The sequence below is a fragment of the Hyperolius riggenbachi genome, chromosome 9 (assembly GCF_040937935.1).
Source record: "Hyperolius riggenbachi isolate aHypRig1 chromosome 9, aHypRig1.pri, whole genome shotgun sequence".
NCBI classification, from domain to species: domain Eukaryota; kingdom Metazoa; phylum Chordata; class Amphibia; order Anura; family Hyperoliidae; genus Hyperolius; species Hyperolius riggenbachi.
The window spans coordinates 28635254-28656591 of NC_090654.1; positions in this window are offsets into that span (position 1 = coordinate 28635254).

The following is a 21338-nucleotide window of genomic DNA, read 5'->3' on the forward strand; positions in this document are numbered from 1 at the left end:
GCCTGCAGTGACAGGTGAGCGACGCAAAGAGCGAGCGATTCGGGTCTCTAGGGTGATAAGTCAGTAGGTTCCATTTTTCGGTACCAGCAGTTTCTGGACCTTAAAGGGACACTTAAAGAGAATCTGTATTGTTAAAATCGCACAAAAGTAAACATACCAGTGTGTTAGGGGACATCTCCTATTACCCTCTGTCACAATTTCGCCGCTCCTCACCGCATTAAAAGTGGTTAAAAACAGTTTTAAAAAGTTTGTTTATAAACAAACAAAATGGCCACCAAAACAGGAAGTAGGTTGATGTACAGTATGTCCACACATAGAAAATACATCCATACACAAGCAGGCTGTATACACCCTTCCTTTTGAATCTCAAGAGATCATTTGTGTGTTTCTTTCCCCCCTGCAGCTATCTTCCACTGAAGTGTCAGGCTGTTTCTTCCTGCAGAGTGCAGACAGCTCTGCCTGTATGTAATTTCTCAGTATGTGAAAGCCCAGCCAGCTCAGAGGAGGATTTATCCAGCTTGTAAAAGATAAGAGAGAAGAGAGAAGCTTCCCTAATCTAAATAATACACAGGCAGTGTGCAGAGAGGGGCCTGGAGGGGGAAGATGCATCACAGAACCACAACACTGAAGAACTTGGCAGCCTTCCAGACACAGGCTGACAAGTCTGACAAGAGAGAGATAAGTTGATTTATTACAGACTGTGATAGTACAAAGTGCTGCAGTAAGCCAGAACACATTAGAATAGCTTTTGGAACTTGTAGGATGATAAAAAACAGGATGCAATTTTTGTTACGGAGTCTCTTTAAGGCTAGAAAAATTTTTTTTACTCACCTGGGGCTTTCACCAGCCCCCTGCAGCTATCTGGCGCCCATGCAGTCTCGCTCGGATCCTCCTGGCCCCGCCGGTGGCTACTTCTGGTTTCGGCGACAGGCCTGGGAACGCAAGTGATTCTTCATGTACCTGACCGCAATAGCGCCCTCTTTACTGCTATTGTGGACAGGAACGCAAAGAATATCACTTGCGCTCCCAGGCCTGTCGCCGAAAACGGAAGTAGCTGCCGGCGGGGCCAGGAGGATCCGAGCGAGACTGCATGGGCACCGGACAGCTGCAGGGGGCTGGTGGAAGCCCCGGGTGAGTAAAACTCATTTTTTTTTCTAGCCTTAAGTGACCCTTTAAGGGGCCAGAAACTGCTGGTAAGCAAATGGTTAATATATAACTCATAATATTCCCTGAAGCAGAGCAACAAAATCATGAACACCGTTACCGTGTTTATTTGTCAGCTTGTGCAGGCTCTTGATGTACCAGCATAGCAGGCTTCTCACCATGTGACTATTACAAACCGCAGAGCCTGGATTCATTATGTGATGCTTTACATCTCTTTCATCCCATGAGTGATGGCTACATTGTTTATAATGGGAGTATAATAACGCGGGCTTCGCTATTTATTGCCGGCTGCGCAGGGACCGCACTGCGCCGTGACTCACCGCCCGTTAATGGATGTCAGTCTGCGGAGCCCCAGCTGAGCATCAGGGCGACGGCGTATGTTATTTGTTGTGGTGTTCTTAATTCCGCTCTTTTATCTCTATTTTTTGCCTCTTCCTTTCGCAGCGAACATCTGGCCGTTCCTCTTCCATTTATTGCGTGATTTATTTTTATTTGTGGGATCGGTGTCATCGTGTATTCTCTTATATTAGCAGACCTCATGCCCCGCCCCCTCTTGCTTTTATCCAGCTTCCCATCCGTATGCTGTGCTACCCTCAGCCCCAATACCAGCTTTCTCACTGTATGTCTAGAGTGACGTCACTCCACATAAACACAGGTGTCAAACTCCAGGCCTGGAGGTCCAGATCCATACCAGTGTTTAGGATGGACTGAGAAAGAGAGGAATGTGTTCTACCTGATGGACCACACCTTTCCTGACTCAGACCCATCGATTAATTTGAGCTGTGTCAAAAATGTGTGAGGACCTCGGCCCTCGTAGGACCGGTTTGACATTTATAACTGCCCATCTCAAGTACACTTTAAACCTGAAGCCTGCTTAAAATAAAAAAAAATACCTAAGGAGCGAAGGCTTTGAGTCATATACAGCCTTCCCGTTCAGCTCACGGTCCCCTCGTTCCAGCGCTGGCTGCCCAGTTCAAATCTCCTGCCGCGGGAGGCTTCGGAAGGCTAAATAATATGCATGTGTGAGTGTGCGAGACAGAGCACTCGCGCAGGCGCATTATAGAGCCGCCGACTTTCAAAGCCTCCCGCAGCAGAAGTGAGCAATCTCCGAACCATTGGTCGGAGATGGCCACCGGGGTAGACACCGCTGAAACGAGAGGACCATAAGAAGAATGGGAAATCTCTATAGGACCCAGAGCCTTCCCCCTCTTTCGGTAAGTATCTGTTTACTTATTTTTTAATAGATTTCAGGTTCACTATAAGGTACCCATTGGTTTCCAATTGGCCCACCATCCCCCTACTCACATGACCTAGCCCCTTTGGACTCTTATATGTTCCAGAACTTGAAGAAACACCTGAAGGGGCAACGTTTTGAGGACTTTTCTGATGCAAAACATGCTGGTGAGAGCTGGATTGAGGTCCAACCAAAGGACTTTTATTTGAACGGTCTAGAAAAGCTTCAACTGAACTGTGCCAAGTGCATCAGTCTCAGAGGGGGAATACGTTGAATAAATGTGTTATTTCGTAACTCTCTCCTTACTGGGCAAAGCCAAGAACTTATCAGCACTAGGCATGAGCTCCACACTTCGGATTCCGAACAATGCAGACTAACTAACTCTAACTCACCCTTGTTGTTGCCTATAGCTGATGCCCTCCACGTCGCTTTATGTCACTCCAACACTTCCTCCTTCAAATTGGGAATTAGGAAGTATCGGAGTGATGTGGAACCCGATGGAACATGGCATGGAGAGCTTTGGCTGTAGGCAGTAACAGTGTTGAGTGAAACACCCAGAGACTTCCCCCATTTCCCTCGCCATTCCAGTGCCAAAACCCCTGAACCTCACCACTGCACTCCCGTACGAGCATGACCGTGGCGGAAAAAGCCAACCCCGTTCAGCTCCGAGCTAGGGCTTTTCGATGGGCTTTGGGCGGGTCTCAGCGCTGGATTGACAAGAAGGAAGAAGATGGGCAAAGCCTCCGGCTTGTCCAGAGGGTTCCCTCTACCTAGGTAACTACCCATTTGTGGGCACTTTACTTCACTACAGTTTTCCTTTAAAGTGCACAGGACAGAAGGGAAACAGAGAAATCCACCCTGTATGTATTTAGAGAGCTTAGCCTGTCTAATTCCCCCCTCATCTGTGACTAATCACAACTGCAATTTGACCTCTCTGCTATGTCATCTGGCTGCCTCAGCAGAGCAGCTAATTTGTACACACAAGATGTTAACCCTATGTCTGCTTTCATGAAAAGCTGGAAGTAGACACACTGCAGATTTATTGCAGGATTTGTATCAGCTGTAACAAAGAAATGTTTTTCTTTACAGGTCATTATGCTGTTGCTTATCTTTCATAGCAGAGAGGACATTCTGAGTTCAGGTTTTCTCTAAAGGTTCCATTTGGTTCAGAATTTGGAATCTGAACTGCGGAGCTCATGCCTGATCATCTCCCCCTCGTTACCCCCCCAGCTGCAGGCCTAGATGCAGAATGGCAGACATTGGAGGTGAAATGATATTGATGAGGATTCTCCTATCAGTTAGTGAGAGATTCATATCAGACTCAGAACGAGCGAGGGTTAATGAGGACATGTCTTCAGGTGGGAGCACACCTGCTGATTGCTTCCTGATAACAGTGTCCCCTGAGCTGCGCGTCAGATATTGTCTTCCCCCGCAGGCAATGTTTACTTGCGTAGTGGGTTCACGGCAAGTCACAAAACATCAGTCAAAACAGGAAGGCCCTCGACAGCTGGATGTGAACACGGAGAAAACTGATTGGATTTAAAGAGTCGCTCCTCTAAAGCTTAGTACACACCTCCAATTTTGGTTGGCCAATTGCTGACAAGTTTTACCACCTCCATGTAGTAGGAGGGAGTTTACCTGCACAAACTGCTCATAGTATTAAAAATCAGCTGACCCTCATAGTACATGCAGGGTGGGAAACATTGGGCAATCATTAGCCAAACAAAATTGAAGGTGTGTACAAAGCTGAAAGTGTTAAAAGTGAAATACTTGCCTAAAGCCCCATCTACATCCTACAATTTTGTGTCCGATTCAATTCATTGATTTGATTCGATTCAATCCGAAATGTCTGATTAGGCTTCAATTCGATTCAATTTGCCATTGCAAAACAATGGCAAATTGAATCGAATTTGAATAGAATCGAGTCCCAATCGGACATGTTGAATTGAATCGAATCGCATAAAAAAATTGTATAGTGTAGATGGGGCTTTAGACTTCTTCTGGATCCTGAGGTATCTAACTCCATCCTCTAGTCCAGTGTTTCTCAACATTTTATTGGTATGTACCCCTTTTAAAACCCTGTACTCACCAAGTACCCCCTGGCATACTAAACATTATCTCAAGTACCCCTTGACAAATCTATATATATAATAGACTAAAGGCTCATACACACATCAGACTATAGTCTTTGGAAAATGAAAGATCACAGACCAATCTTACCACCCTTCCATGTAGTATGAGAGCCATACTCTACACAGTGTTTTCTATGGAGCTGCACTCCCCATCAGACAGAAATCTTTGCAGGCTGCTGCACACACAGATGCTGTACAGACACAAAAGATCAGTATCTGCAAAAGATCTGTTCCTGCCAAAAATCCATTCCTGCAAATTGCGATGATAGTCTATGATATCTGCAGATCCTCATACACACATGATTTAACTGACATTCATCTGCAGATCAAGCAATCATCTGCAGATCTAAAAATCCATCCTGGTGGATCTGATCTGCAGATGAATGTCAGTTAAATCATGTGTGTATGATGATCTGCAGATCTCATAGACTATCATTGCAATTTGCAGGAATTGATTTTTGGCAGGAACAGATCTTTTGCAGATACTGATCTTTTGTGTCTGTACAGCATCTGTGTGTGCAGCATCTTGCATTTTTTCTGATGTGGAGTTCAGCTCCATAGAAAAGACTGTGTAGAGTATGGCTCTCATACTACATGAAGGGTGGTAAGATTGGTCTGTGATCTTTCATTTTCAAAAGACTATGGTCTGATGTGTGTATGTGGCCTAAGTGCCTCAACCTTCGAGCAAGAAGAAGAAGTACTTTGCATGAGAAAATTTATGCGTGCTCAATCACCAAGTTTAAGGCCTCTTTTCCACGGACTGTTGAGCTGTGTGCTCAGCAAGCAGTTACCAGGCAGCAGCAAGCAGTTACCAGGCAGCAGCAAGCAGTTACCAGGCAGCAGCAAGCAGTTACCAGGCAGCAGCAAGCAGTTACCAGGCAGCAGCAAGCAGTTACCAGGCAGCAGCAAGCAGTTACCAGGCAGCAGCAAGCAGTTACCAGGCAGCAGCAAGCAGTTACCAGGCAGCAGCAAGCAGTTACTGGGCAGTAGTGAGCAGTTGTAAGAGTTTGAGAGGCATTTTACTGCCTATCAACTGTCCGTGGTAAAGAGGCCTACCCTAGCAAGTCTGGCTTTGCAAATCTGGCCTAATTGGCTATTCATGAGGCAATACTCATGCAAATTTGCTTTTGCGTGCCAAACTATGCACGGTCAAAAAACCAATACCGCAAAGCGGTCGCCCTGCTACATGCCAGTGATGAGCGAAAATGCAAAAATTTGTTTTTACCGAATTTTCGTCTAATTTCGTTTTGACAGGCAAATTTTCCATCTAATTTTTTCGCGTTAATTTTCGCCTAATGCCAGTCATTTTCACGTTACTTGCGTATTATTGCTGACATTTCCCGTATAAGGGCATTAGCGTCTGCATTCAGAGAAGTTTCTTGCGCATTATTGCGGACATTTTTCCGTATAAACGTCCGCATAGACTGAATTTCCATGCAGATTATGGTGGACATTTTTCCGCATAGGGCATAAGCATCCGCATACAATGAATTTTCGATGCTGGTCGAAAACGCAAATATTTCTGAAGATTTTCGTGAAAATTCGCCAAAAATGAAAATGGGATTTTCGATGCGAAACTGCTACATGCTACATTAGCACTATCCAGGAGCGCCACAGGGAGGATTCCCAATGCCTCCCTTTTTATACAACCGTGGGGACCGCGGGTCCCAGGCTCTCTCACTGCCTGGGAACCACAGCGGCACCCTGGAGGGGGAGGCTAGGTGGTGCAGGCGACCCCCCCCCCAAGCGTAGCCAGCGCCGGGAGAGCCGTCTGCACCCACCTCCCAATATTAGAAACAGGCACTTACCTTAACGTCCATTGCGTTCTGCTACATGCGCATTAACTTGGGGGCACCACATGAGAAAGGAGAGAAGCATGGGTCACCCCGAGCTTTAGAGCTCAGGGCTGGCTCACATACAGCACTCCAGAGGGGGGGAGGGGGAGGGGGGAGTACAGGCGCAGACAACTCACTCCAAGGTTCACACCACCGGAGCAAGCCATCCACCACCTGCCTCCAAAGGATACAAACTGCACAAAATGCTTTCCATGAGAAAATTAATGCGCATGTAGCAGAATGCAATGGACGTTAAGGTAAGTGCCTGTTTTTAATATTGGGAGGTGGGTGCGAACGGCTCTCCCTGGCGCTGGCCACACTTGAAGGGGGGGGGGCTGCGCCACCCAGCCTCCCCCTCCGGGGTGCCGCTGTGGTTCCCAGGCAGTGAGAGAGCCTGGGACCCTGCGGTCCCCCGGTTGTATAAAAAGGGGGGCATTGGAATCCTCCCCGTGGCGCTCCTGGATAGTGCTAATGTAGCATGAACTTATTCCCGCAGGGCGACCGCTTTGCAGTATTGGTTTTTTTGACCCAGCATAGTTTGGCATGCAAAAGCAAATGCATATTTGCATGAGCATTGCCTCATGAATAGCCAATTAGGCCAGATTTGGAAAGCCAGACTTGCTAGGGTTAAACTTGGTGTTTGAGCACGCATACATTTTCTAATGGAAAGCCTAAAGGTGGGTACACACATCAGATAAAAGTCTTTGGAAAATGAAAGATCACAGACCAATGTTACCCCCTTCCATGTAGTATGAGAGCCATACCTACACAGTCTATTCTATTGAGCTGAACTCCCCATCAGATAAAATTTTTTGCAAGATGCTGCACACACAGATGCTGTACACATGCAACAGATCAGTATCTGCAAAAGATCTGTTCCTGCAAAAAATCATTTTCTGCAAAATGCATTCGTAGTCTATGATATCTGCAGATCTCATGCTGGGCATACACGGTATGTTTTCTACCATGTAATCGAGCCGCTGATGGCTCGATTGATAATTTCCGACGTGCCCGATACCCCGCCGGATCAATTATGCGGTCGATACCGGCGGGTAGGACAAAAGAAGAAACGAGTGGAAAATAAGAAAGTGCTCGCAGGGACGAGCGGGAATGGATCCGACCGCCCTCGGGGACGAGCGGGAATCGAGCCAGTGGCTCGATTACACGGTAGAAAACGTACCATGTATGCCCAGCATAATACACACCTTGTTTGATGGACATTCATCTGCAGATCAGACAATCATCTGCAGATCCAAAGATCCATCCTGGTTGATCTGATCTGCAGATGATTGTCCGTTAAACAAGGTGTGTATGTGATCTGCAGATATAGACTATGAATGTATTTTGTAGGTACTGATCTTTTGCAGATACTGATCTGTTGCATGTGTACAGCATCTTTGTGTGCAGCATCTTGCAAAGATTTTTATCTGATGGGGAGTTCAGCTCCATAGAATAGACTGTGTAGAGTATGGCTCTCATACTACATGGAAGGGGGTAAAATTGGTCTGATCTTTCATTTTCCAAAGACTTTTATCTGATGTGTGTACCCACCTTTATTCTTCTTGCTTCAAGGTTGAGGCACGTACTCTATTAGATAGATAGATAGAAGATGCGGCGTATGCTACGACGCGGGTCGGCTAGTATATTTTTAATCATAGTACATAATAATTGGTTCTAAACCATTTCCAAGCATTTATTATTGCTTTTAATTAGCTAAAATACTAATTTGGTGTTTATATAGGATTTATCATAATCTAATACTCTAAATTTGTTATACTTGGTTAAATATATCAAGCCCGAGTACCCCCTGGAACCATCAGAAGTAACCCCTGGGGTACGCGTACCACACGTTGAGAACCTATGCTCTAGTCCACAGTTGCCGAGGGCAGAGCGCCCCAAAGGAAGCTGGCAAACTCTTGTCAGATTCCAAGCTAGCGACCATGTTTCTCTTCAAACATGAGCACAGCCAGGGGTGGCTCTAGGCTCGTGGTGGCCCTGGACAGAGGAAGAATCGGTGGCGCGTTCAGTGGCTTCTCCTTACCAATGCCAATATGGTATCTTATGCACGGTAAATGACCACGTCCGTTGCGGACACTGCATAGCCACCTTGTGGTCATGACACAAATTTTTAACTGTTGCTGAAATGTGCCTCTGCGTTTTGCCTCCCCCCCACTATCTCAGCGTGTGGCGTCCTTTCTCCATGCTGCTGGGGGCGGGGCTGTAAGGGAGAACCTCCCAGTGAGTAGGCTGCTGGTAGTGCCTTTACTAGTGACACATGCAGGTGCTAGCACAGCACACACGTGAGGCAATGGCAGCCATAGTGGCTAGGTCTTCCCTCACTGATCGCATGTGGTGGCCCCCCCAGGAATGCTTGCCCTGTGCACAGATGGCACATGCCTAAGGCCACCCCGGGCGTGGCTGTACTGCGCCTGCGCTACTATGGCCACGCCAATACAGTAAGAGCTGTTTGTGCACGAGCGGCTCTGTGCCACTGCATGGACACGGTAGTGCTCACACGGATACATGAAGACGAGAGAAGTCCCAATGTGCAGAAGAATCCCGGGCAGCGGCGGAGGTCCAAGGGGCGGCGTAGGAAGACTCTGGCGGATCCAGAAACTTCCCTCTCCTCAGGTAAGTATTTGTTTTTTGACCCGAGGTTCACCGCGGGTTCTCTCAGCCATAGTAGACAGGAGTTAATAGTTATATCGCCAAAGTAGATAAAAGCAAATAATTGTATCAGCGTACTTTATAAATGCCTACAGGACACAAGGGGAGACGGCCAATATCAATGTGATTGCACAACATTCCTGTATCAAGATCACAAATTGACACTCAGTCGCTTAGCCAAAAATTGTCTGGAATGTAATGACTTTCACTCTTTAACGTTTACTAAAAATCATTAAAGGAAAAAAAAAAAACCTTGAATTGCCGAGAGGGACATGTCCTTCCAATCTGCTATTTTGGTGTTTGTTGGAGGCCAGAAAATGAAAACCGTCTGTTTCCTTCTGTAACGCGAGAACTCAGGCACAACATCTCGAGTTATGCATTTTAGCCAGAGTTTATCTTAGGCCGGTTTTACACTTGCTTCTCCTGCCCTCCTGCAGCAGCCCACCGCATTGCAAAGAACGACAATCGTATGACACTGCGGCCGAGTGCGCTGACAGAGTAATCTGCATGGCTCCATCCCCCGTTCAGTGACGGACTTCCTGCTGAGCAAATTGGCGGGTGATCGGGAACTTGTGGCGTAAAGCGTCACAACGTGGTAACTGTGCTACACCCCATTGCCTTGCATCGTCGTCACGTTAACCTTCTGCAAAACAGCGTAACACAATGCTGGGCAAAACTGGACATTTGACAAGGGCCCCAGAGCTGGCTGGCGCCCCCTCCAGGTCTCCTTCCATTATCTAGTGGTTCCCAAAAGCCCCAGCAGAATACTTACGGATGCAGACTACACTTCAAGATTCAAGATTGAAGCACTTTGTTGTCGTGTAACACAGCGAAATTACTTTCATGCCAACCCCACAGTGCATATAGGGTACGTAGTAAGAGTAGCAAAGGTAGAAAGAGAAGAAATTATACAAGTATGCCAGGTATTACAGATGTCTAAACTAGAGTTGGGCCGAATGGTTCGCCTGCGAACGGTTCCATGCGAACTTCAGTGGTTCGCGTTCGCGTCCCGCAGGCGAACTTTTGCGGAAGTTCGGTTCGCCCCATAATGCACCATGAGGGTCAACTTTGACCCTCTACATCACAGTCTGCAGGCCCAGTGTAGCCAATTAGGCTACACTAGCCCCTGGAGCCACTCCCCCCCCTAATAAAAGGCAGGCAGCGGCGGCCATTACGCTCACTCGTGTGCCTGCGTTAGTGAGAGTAGGGCGAGCTGCTGCAGACTGTCTCTCATAGGGAAAGATTAGTTAGGCTTAGCTTGTTCCTGGCTGCATACCTGTTCTGTTCAGTGAGCCCACTGGATACCTGCATACCTGTTCTGTGAACCCACCACTGCATACCTGTACTGTAAACCCACCACTGCATACCTGTACTGTGAACCCACCACTGCATACCTGTTCAGTGAACCCACCAATACATACCTGTTCAGTGAACCCACCACTGCATACCTGTTCAGTGAACCTGCCACTGCATACCTGTTCTGTAAACCCACCACTGCATACCTGTTCTGTGAACCCACCACTGCATACCTGTACTGTGAACCCACCACTGCATACCTGTTCAGTGAACCCACCACTGCATACCTGTTCAGTGAACCCACCACTGCATACCTGTTCAGTGAACCCGCCACTGCATACCTGTTCAGTGAACCTGCCACTGCATACCTGTTCTGTGAACCCGCCACTGCATACCTGTTCAGTGAACCCACCACTGCATACCTGTTCAGTGATCCTGCCACTGCATACCTGTTCAGTGAACCCACCACTGCATACCTGTTCTGTGAACCCGCCACTGCATACCTGTTCAGTGAACCTTCCACTGCATACCTGTTCTGTGAACCCACCACTGCATACCTGTTCTGTTCAGTGAACCCGCCACTGCATACCTGTTCTGTTCATCAGCCAGGCGACCATATGGGCTGTAAAGCCACCAAAACCTGCACTCTCGCCATGGTGCGCAGCAGTCCAGCACGGCCGTCACTACACAAACAGCTGTTTGCGGTGCGTTACACGGTGAGTTTGGTGTGTCAGTGTGAAGCAGTACCTTAATTACACTACCTGATTGATGTATACACATGCAAGATGTTTTAAAGCACTTTAGGCCTGTCATTTAGCATTCAATGTGATTTCTGCCCTTAAAACGCTGCTTTGCGTCAAATCCAGATTTTTCCCGGGGACTTTTGGCATGTATCCCACTCCTCCACCTGGGGGTCCAGGTGTTAGACCCCTTGAAACATCTTTTCCATCACTTTTGTGGCCAGCATAATTTTGTTTTTTTCAAAGTTCGCATCCCCATTGAAGTCTATTGCGGTTCGCGAACTTTTACGCGAACCGAACCTTACGCGGAAGTTCGCGAACCCGGTTCGCGAACCTAAAATCGGAGGTTCGGCCCCACTCTAGTCTAAACAATTTGTACACAGTGATAATAATTTCAGAGAGGATTCAGAGTTCATCAAGTTTATGGCAGATGGGAAAAAGCTGGTCTTCAGTCTGTTTGTGAGTGTGCGGATTGATCTAATAAGGTTTACCTGATGGAAGGAGCTCAAACAAGGCATTTCCAGGGTGAGTGTTGTCCTTGATGATGTTTTTGGCCCTCCTCATACAGCGAGTCTTTTACAAGAGTTCCAGTGATGGTAGTTCAGTGCCGATAATGGCTTCTGCTGTTTTAACAACTCGCTGCAGGGCTTCTCTAGTAGCCTTGGTGCAGCTGTTGTACCAGGCCGTCATGCAATTGGTCAGAGCGCTTTCTATAGTGCATCTGTAGAAATAAACCAGCAGCTTCTGTGGAAGGTTAGCACTCTTTAGTTTTCTTAAAAAGTAGAGGCGTTGTTGTTGTGTTTTGCCAGTTACAGCTAAAGCATTGTCAGCCCAGGACAGGTGAGTGGTGTTTTTGGTGGTCCTAAAGTCCAGAATAATGTCTTTGGGTCTATTTTGTATTTAACGGGTTGTTAATATCGCACCATGCAATCAGGTTCCTAACTTCTTCTCTGTATGCAGCTTCCTCATTGTCTGATAGTCGTATCATCTGCAGACTTAACAATTATGTTTGAGGTATGGATAGGCTGGCAGTCATGGGTTAAAAATGCATAGAGAAGTGGGCCACGTACATAGACCTGTGGCACGCCAGTGCTCAGGGTAAGGCAGGAGGATGGTTATATAACCAAGTACATATGGAGGGAGCAAGACCTAGTGCATGGTGATTGTTGGTCAGCTGGCTAGGTACGATGGTACTTACCTGTCTGACTGGCATGTCTGTGTCCTTCTGTCTTTATCCCTGCTGGCGCCACTTTTCCATGACCCGGCGTCACATGCATATTCATGTAACATGGCACGTCACGCAGAACAGGCACAGCCGAGTATAAAGATGCATAGGTGAGTTCATTCCGGTGCAAGTACTCTGCATAAGTCCCGGGGGACCACTATTAATTGGGGATAGACCTGGGGGAGGGGCGCCAACCGGTTCTGGTTCCCTATACTATCTGTGGAGGTCTGCGGCGTAGTTCTTTCATGTTGTAATCAGAGAAGGAGATATATTTTAGGCACGTCGGCTTAGCCATCAATACATGTATGGCCACCAGAAAGAGCCGTACACACACTTGATAAACGCCGGTTAAAAAATGAGCGATCTCTGATGGTTGGTGATGAGCGAACAGTGTCAGAGCACGTTTAAATTCAGGGACACCACAACGAAGGTGTGCTGATTAGATCGCACCGTACGTGTGAAATTCACCACACGTGAGTTCTTGGGGTGGACCGATAGTTTGTTATAGTTCGTTCAACAAACACTGTTCTACGAACACTGATTATCGTCTGAACCAATATGCCAGGACAGATCGATCTACATGGATGATAATAGCTGTCTTTTAACGTCATTGAGACTTTTCTTTTAAACGATTCTCGCCTGACACATTGTTTGTTTCGGGTGACAGCGGTTGACCGTGTGTATGGCCTTGAGACCCCCTTGGGTTATTTTGCCAGCATTTTTGAAACGCCAACAATCTCCAGCGATTCCAAAAAACGCTTTGCCAATGTATCTAAACTAGTGTGATTGTGATAAAGGTTAATCGCAATCGCAGGACATGCAACATTTTCAGCGTTCAATGCTATGTATAGAAGCGCTGCAAAATCGCTTTGAAAAGCGATTTTGTAGCGACTGGGGGGGGGGGGGGGGAGCGTTTGGAATTTTAAATAATGTTAATTATACTTACCTGGTGTCCCAATGTCTGGCTTCTGCCCGTAGCCCCGCCCCTTAGCAGAAGGGATCACTGGCGCTTCCCTTTAGGAGGCGGGGCTACAGGTGGAAGCCAGACACCAGGACCAGTGGCGTAGCTAAGGAGCTGTGGGCCACAATGCAAGTTTTACAATGCCCCCCCCCCCCCCCAAACACTCTATACATAACAATTGATTCGGTGCACCAAAAACTTCCAATGGCAACTACAGTGTCAGAGGTGCAAGAAGGGGATGGGGAACAGTTTGTTAATGATTATCACTGTTCAAAGTATCTACAGAAGTGATTATTATGAGCACAGGACCAATAGAGAGCTAATATTGTAGTTGATGGAGGGCCCCTCTGGCCCAAGGGCCCCGATGCGGTCGCAACCTCTGCAACCCCTATTGCTACGCCCCTGAACGGGACTCCTGGTAAGAAAAAAATTACATTTATTAAAAAAAACTAAACAGCTGTATAGAGCGCTCCAAATTGCAGAAAAATGTGGTTGCAATTGCCCTAGGAATCGCTGCACACATCGATTTTAAAAAGTGCATGCAAGATAAAATCTCTTCATCTAAAAGACTGGATGGGGGGGACTGGATGGGGGGGGGGGGGGTATGTTAAATCTGGTACATTTTGGGTGTGAGATAATTCAGGCTGCAGACATAAAGCAGGTACAAATAGGACCATCAGCGAAGTGAGTTCGCTGAGGGAATAATAAACAGACTCTGCTATCCGCTCCGGTGGCCGCAGGAAGTCCAGGAAGCTGAGGTTGCATGAGTCGATGACCATTTCCTCCCCGCGGCCCTGTACAGAATAAGTAATGCCTCACTCTCTGGTCCTCCTCACTGGAGGTAGAGGAAGGGGTGGCCGGCATCCTTTTCCTGCTCCGCTGATTAAGAAGGTAGCACTCGCTCTGGAAAGGAATAAGGCGTGAATTAGGGTGGTGAAGTACTGTAGGTGCTTTCACTTCTCACACCCAGTCACACAGCACATTATTAATTATCGTAAGGAAATGGGAGCAGACCTGATGTATAAAACTCACAGGATGAGAGCAAAGGTCCATCTGCTAGAAGGGGAAAAGGCTAATCTTCAGATTTACCGACAGTGAAATAGTGGAACAATTTGCTGATTATATTAAGCGGAATATAACCCTGCATTTCAACTTTGCTCTAAAACATTACAGTATATTATATGCAACCAGCATTTTTTCATACTAGACCAGCATTGGAAGGGTTACACAGAGCTTTAAAGTTCCTGGGGATTTCTGCAGACGCATCGGAAGCTTACATAGATACATTTTGTTTACATAAATGTATCTAAGTGTTGAATGTGACTCACTCTCTCTGACTGAGAAGGAGCTGGAGGACAGCCGAAGAGTGTGTAACATTTATCACTTGTTACATTCTATTTAGTTAAAATGTATCTATCTGAACTTCTGCATATCTCTCCACGGAACTTTAAACCTCTGTGTTTAACCCTTCCAATGCTGGTCAAGTAAAAAAAAAAATGCTGGTTGCATATAATATGCTGTAAATAATGTTTTAGAGCAAAGTTGAAATGCAGGGTTATATTCCGCTTTAAAGAGACTCTGTAACAGAAAAAAGTTCCCCTGGGGGGTACTTACCTCGGGAGGGGGAAGCCTCAGGGTCCCAATGAGGCTTCTCCCTCCCCTGCAGCTGCAGGCAGTCCAGCGCTGGCTCCCCCGAAGTGTCCGGCAATCCTCCCCTGACAAGCCTGACAAGGCTTGCTATATTTACCTTTCCTGGCTCCAGCGGGGGGGCTGTTGCGGCTCTCAGCACGGAAATAGCCTATCTCCGTCGGGTCCGCTCTACTACACAGGCACAGCGATCAGCTATTTCCAACTATCTCTGAGCGGAGAGCCGATACTGCACCTGCGCTGGACCCGGGAAGGTATGAACTAACTGCGCCTTTTAGCGGTTGCTATGGCTTGTCTTGACTTGATTCTTATGTCAGTGGAACAAGGAGGGGGGGTCAAGGCTATTATAGGGAACAGGAGACGGGGTGGAGACTCATGGAAAATGACCTCCTGAGAGGAGAGGATGTGGGCAGGGATGGTGCCAGGGCCGGGCCGAGGCATAGGCTGGAGAGGCTCCAGCCTCAGGGCGCAGTGTAGGAGGGGGCGCACAATTCATTCAGCTGTCATTCCTAATTGTGTTTGAAGCAGAAAGAAATAAGCAAAGGAGATACATGGAAGTGACTACAAGCCAGATATATAGAGATTAAGGTGTTGGGGGCCCTGGGGTGCCTCTTAGTCTAATAGCAATCAGTGTGTGACGGCTGGGGTGGGAGGGATGGAGGGGCGCACTTTGGTGTCTCAGCCTTGGGTGCTGGAGGACCTTGTCCCGGCTCTGGATGGTGCTTTTGCTTCACTTGATGCTGTTTCCTTTTGATGTGTAAATGCATGTGGGGCGGGGGTTGTTGCAGTGTTGCCAACCGTCAGTAAATTTACTGACAGTCAGTAAAAAAGTCACCAAATCTGGGCTGTCAGTAAAGTCCATAAAAAACTTTGTGGTGTCAGTAAAAAACCATCTCTCTCTCTCCCAAAAGATCACAGCACTTACTGCTTATCAGTTCACGTATCACTCTGGAATGTACACTCTAGCTAAAGGTGGCCATACATCTGTAGACTTGGTTGCCAATCGACTGTCCGACAGGGCCGGATTTGTACTTTCTACCGCCCTAGGCCGTCTGTCACCAGCCCCCCCCCCCCCCCCCCCCCCTAATATATATCAGTACACAACAAATTTCACCACCTCCCCCCCTCCCAAACATAAAAAAAGAACAGTACCTAAAACTAACAGTACCTGAAACTACTAAAGGAGACGTCATACACCCCACTGTTCCAGCACTGGGTCACTCTCTGCTTGAATAGGTTTCTTAATTCTGCAGGCGTGGTGAGCGTGTCCATACAGATCATGCACAAGTAAGGTCTGTGCATGACCAATAGAACTAAGGCACTTGTGCAAGGCTATTTTTTACTTTACTTTTTGTGCACATTACTGGGCATGTGCGGACCTTACTTGTGCAGCCATGCCCAGTACAGATACACTCGCCCACAGTTGCAGTTGCATACTGAAGGAACCTACTCACCACTGGAAAGGTTGAGGTATAGGAAGATACAGGAAGCCCCTGGACTACCCCTTCCCCCTCTATAGAGGCACTACAGCTGCCAGCAAGCCCTACACCCGCTTTATAGAAGTACCACAGCTCCAAGCATGCTCCTTCCCTCCATAGAGGCACCACAGCTCCCAGCATGCACCTACTCTTCTATAGAGGAACCACAGCTCCCATATAGTATTGGATTGTCCCCTAGGGCCTCAAAGACGGCTGCTGGGCCCCCGAAGCCCATGCAGAACATTTTTAGTGGATCACACTCACCTGTCCGGCCCGCTTGCTCTTCTGTGTGCTTTATCCTTGTGGGCACCTCATCTCTGTAACCTAATGGCGTGTACATACTCCAGTGGACATGTGCATACTCAAGATGGAAAAACATGCAGAGGAGCATGCTGGCCGGGTGTCTGTGTGCTTTGGTGCAAATACACAGAAGCTCCAGGGGACCATATTTCACTTTGGGAGAGACAAGAGGGAGGGTCACCAGATAGCACTGGGGCCCTGAGGGAAATCACAATACAGTACTACTGTATATGGAGGAGGTGCATGCTGGGATCTGTGGTGCCTCTATGGAAGGGGGGTGGAGAATGCTGGGATCTCTGGTGCCTCCATGGAGCATGCTGGCAGCTGTAGTGCCTCTACAAAGGAGGGGGGGTTGGAGTGCTTGCTGGGAGCTCTGAGGAGGAGGGACAAGCTGATAGCTGTAGTACCTATATAAATGGGGTGGATTTGCTGGGAGAAGTGGTACCTCAATAGAGAGCAAGGGGTCAAATAGGCCACCTAACGCTGTGGGGTGGGGAAGAAGGTGTCAGGACTCAGGAGTAGGACAGGGACTCGCATGTATGCAGGCCAGAAACAGCATCAGGGACACAGACGCATCGGGATCTTCCAGCTTCCTGCAGCCAGTGAAGGCTGCACAAGAATCCTGCTTCTCCCATGTGAGCTGAATTCCGTTCAGCTGAGCAGTCTCACCTTCCCCCGTGCTTTGATGTGTTTGACTGTACGGGAGGGGAGAGGAACAAACAGCTGCCCTGCGTCTCTTCATTTCTGCAGGAAGTGGACGTTCTTCTCCCGGGCAGGCCAGGCTGAACTGCAGGCTCACTTAAGTTGCCTGCAGCTGTATGTTTGCTGCTTCTGCCCACCGGGATCTTCCTCCACGTGTGTCTGCAGACTGCAGCCCCGGCCATCCAGCCTTCCTGCACTGTTCAAACGTACTTTCAAAGCACCCGCTGCCCGCCCTATCCTTCATTCATTCAGCTCGCCGGTTACTCTCACCTCCACCATTACACAAGCAGCCAGCATGACATGAGGCAGTCAGACCCGCTCTGTCCGCGGCCAGCCGCCCTGCATCAGAGTTTGCAGAGGGCGGCTGCGGATGGACTGGGTCTGGCTGCCTCATGTCATGCTGGCTGCTTGTGTAATGGTGGAGGAGAGTGGATCCGGCGGCCAGAATGAATAATAGCGCGGGCGGGTGGCGGGCGCTTTGAAAGTATGTTTGCTTTTAAATCAAGTAATAAAATGCCCCCCAGCCGCCCTAAACAAGGGTCAGTTATATGGCGCCCTAGGCCACGGCCTAGGTGGGCTTGCCAGAAATCCAGCCCTGCTGTCCGATAAGACAATTATTATTGATATTATAAAAATTGGTGCCACCAAAAGCATGCCTATACAATCAAACCCATTTCGGACCAAAATTGGTTGCATTGCATCAGCAGTACTATTAGTATTATCATTATTATCATCATTCTTATTAGTGCTATGGGACTGCTACCGCCCGGCAGGAAGGAACACTAATCTGTCATATATACCATTGCTGCAGTTCTAAATTGTCTGTGCTGTGTGTCTGGTCTTCCTATACTATGTCTATGCCATGTGTACCACAAATAGTTCCGAATATAGCTCATGCTGTATTTGGCGAAATAAATCTGATTCTGATTCTGATGTATCGATCGGACATGCTGGAAAATCTCAAGTTAGCATGCTCGATCGGGTGCATGCAGCGGCAAGGGCTGCGATAATGGAGAACAAACATGACGGAACCCCCCGGTCGCCACCCCCAAATGTAAATGTATCAAAGTGTCCCCCGCCCATCCCCCCCTTCCCCCCGTAGATGCAGTACATTAATACTTCACCTGTCCGGTGTCTGCCACTGCATTCTTCTTCGCGCCCCACGTGGTTGCCGGTGTATTGCACGTAGGGAGCAAGTGTGATAGCTTCATTTAATTTCAGTGATATTAGATGTCAGTAAAAGTGTTCTGTCAGTAATTTTTTTATGCTTTGTCAGTAAAAATGTATTTCCGAGGTTGGCAACACTGGGGGGTTGTCCTAAGCGCTCTTTCACATTAGGGCAGATTTTCTGCGTTTCAACGCAAGGGATAAAGTTTGCGTTACCCAAGGTGAAATGAAAGTCCATAGACTTTCATTTTAGCTTTCACATATAACGCAGCCTTTTTGTGCGTTGCGTTCCACTGCACCCAGGTGCAGTTTTTCAGCCGACGCTAGCTTTATGCGTTACAATATTAGTCAATGTAAAACACACACTATGCGCGTTTTTAATCCGTTAACGCAGGCAATCAGTCCCAGAATGCAACAGAGGAACAATGTAGAAAGTTGAAAACTAAAAGAAAAAAAAATTACCTGCGTTTTCCTATGTGCTGTAACGCATTGAAAACGGATTAAAAATGCACACTCACTGCAGTGCAACGCATATCAAAATGCATTAAAACGCATACAACAAAACGTATGCTTTGAGCGTTCCCCAACGCAAGCTCTGATGTGAAAGAGCCCTAAGAAGATCGTAGCCTGCAGCTCTGAAACTCTGTGCTGCAAGAACTGCCTAATGAAAGGAAGCCTGACAGGGACTTTAAAAGTACTGTCATTTATGTGATGTTCTATGGAGGGAAAATCAAGCATTTGTGCTCTGAGTAGGTAAGTGTAATCAAAATAATATAATGAATACAATTTTTTTTTTATAATATCCATTTATATTTAGTCAGTGTTTGCCCATTGTAAAATCTTTCCTTTCCCTGATTTACTTTCTGAAATTTATCACAAGTGCCAACATCTTTAGTACTGGCAGGTTATCTCTGCAGAATGTTCGTTTACTGAGAGTTCCAAAACCAGTCTCCCAGAATGCTCAGGGGAGGGAGGTGGGTGGGGGGAGAATTCAGCATAATAAACAGCCTAGGCTAAGCCTCGGTGGAAGGGCGGGGCTACATAGCAATATACAGCAATATATAGATATAGGAAGTGTTTCTGATGCTGACAACAGGAAAATTACCTCAAAAGTGGGTATCCTGAATAATGTGCTGCAATCTACTAAATGTCGTTACAGTTCCTCTTTAATTGAACCCCAGTGTGTTGGGAAGGGGTTAAGGAGCGTTTCGGATGAGAACTAAGGCTGTGTCTATCAGCCCCCGCTCTGCCTGGTAACTGAAAACAGACCTCGGAGTTCTTTGGGTTTGGCCTTCTGTCCTAGTAACCCATTTCTGTGAACATGCTTAGTTAATTAGGGCCAGGCCGCGCGCGGCTTTTCCAGAAATAACAGAGTTCGGGCTCGTGTAGTTCCCCCGGCTCACAAAGCCCAGGATGAGATGAAAGAGGACAGATGGGAACGCGGCGATCGCAGGGCGACCGGCCTCTGACGCAGGGCGCGAGATCGAGGACACGGTGATCTCCCCCAATCCAAAACATACCTGCATTCCAAAACATCGTGTAACATCGGCCCAGGCGGCGCGTTGGGCGATTACTAACACATACCTGGCCGATAAGACACTTTGCGGTTTGCTAATCTGCACTGATGTGTGGTACGGAGTGTGCATCACTTACAGATAACCAGAATTTCACAACACAGAAGACACAATGTGCAAAGCCTGACTGTGAACGATGACAGGGCTGAACAATACAATAGAAATTCTCCATCTCCAAAACTGGCCTCGTCCACAAAGCTTGCAATCAGACGTGTTCTCATGGATCTGCCAGGGTTGCGTCTGACGTTTCAACTTCCTATTTCCATAGGAAAATAAATTCTAAAAGTTTTGGATAAAGTAGACAGTAGAAAGAGGGCTTGAGGGGTGAATATTTGATAGTCCTCTTATTAACTACCTAAATATTGCCTAGCGTCAATGGGCGTGATCCTAGCGGCAGCCCCAGGACTGCCTAATGCCAATTGACGTCAAGTCCTGGGGCGGGGATTTGCAGGAGATTGTGCGCGCATAACATTGATCAGACCCCAGACACATAACAGCGATCAGACCCCACCAACAGAGATCTGTTGGTGGGGAGAAAGGGGGGAAGGGGATGGGGAATCACTTGTGTGCTGAGTTGTGCGGCCCTGCAACTAGGCTTTAAAGCTGCAGTGGCCCATTTTGTAAAAAATGGCCTGGTCAGTAGGAGGGTTTAAGCCCATAGTCCTCGAGTGGTTAAAGAAGGCTTCCAGATTCCCCCATAAGCAGGGACGGATCTAGACCAAGTTGCCCCAAGTTGCGCCTGGGGCAAGGTCAGGTTTTGGCGCCTAAACTGCCATTCCCCATCCAAATTTTGCCGCCTTTTTAAGAATTCAACAAACTGCGGTTGGGGCAAGAGACCCGCTTGCCCCCCCTTAGATCCGTCCCTGCCCATAAGTCCCGTCCCATGCATGGGAGTAACTAGAGGGGGAAATTCCTGCGACTGCAGGGGGCCCAGAGCTGTAAGGGGGCTGCAACTACTACTTCACTCCCGCTGATAAAGGGGTCCATCCTTCAGATCAGGTGATTTTGTGGCTACACATGTTATGGGTGTGAAGATCAGGACTTGTGAGATGGGCCATAGGCTGTGAGGGTCACAAGGCGTTGTCAAGTGAAAGAGTTTAAATGTTGGGGGGGGGGGCCCATCAAAATGTTGCTGGGGCCCCTCATGATTTATAGTTATGCCCCCTGCTCCTACGGCATTAACCCTACCTCCTAATGGGCATCAAAGGTAGTGATG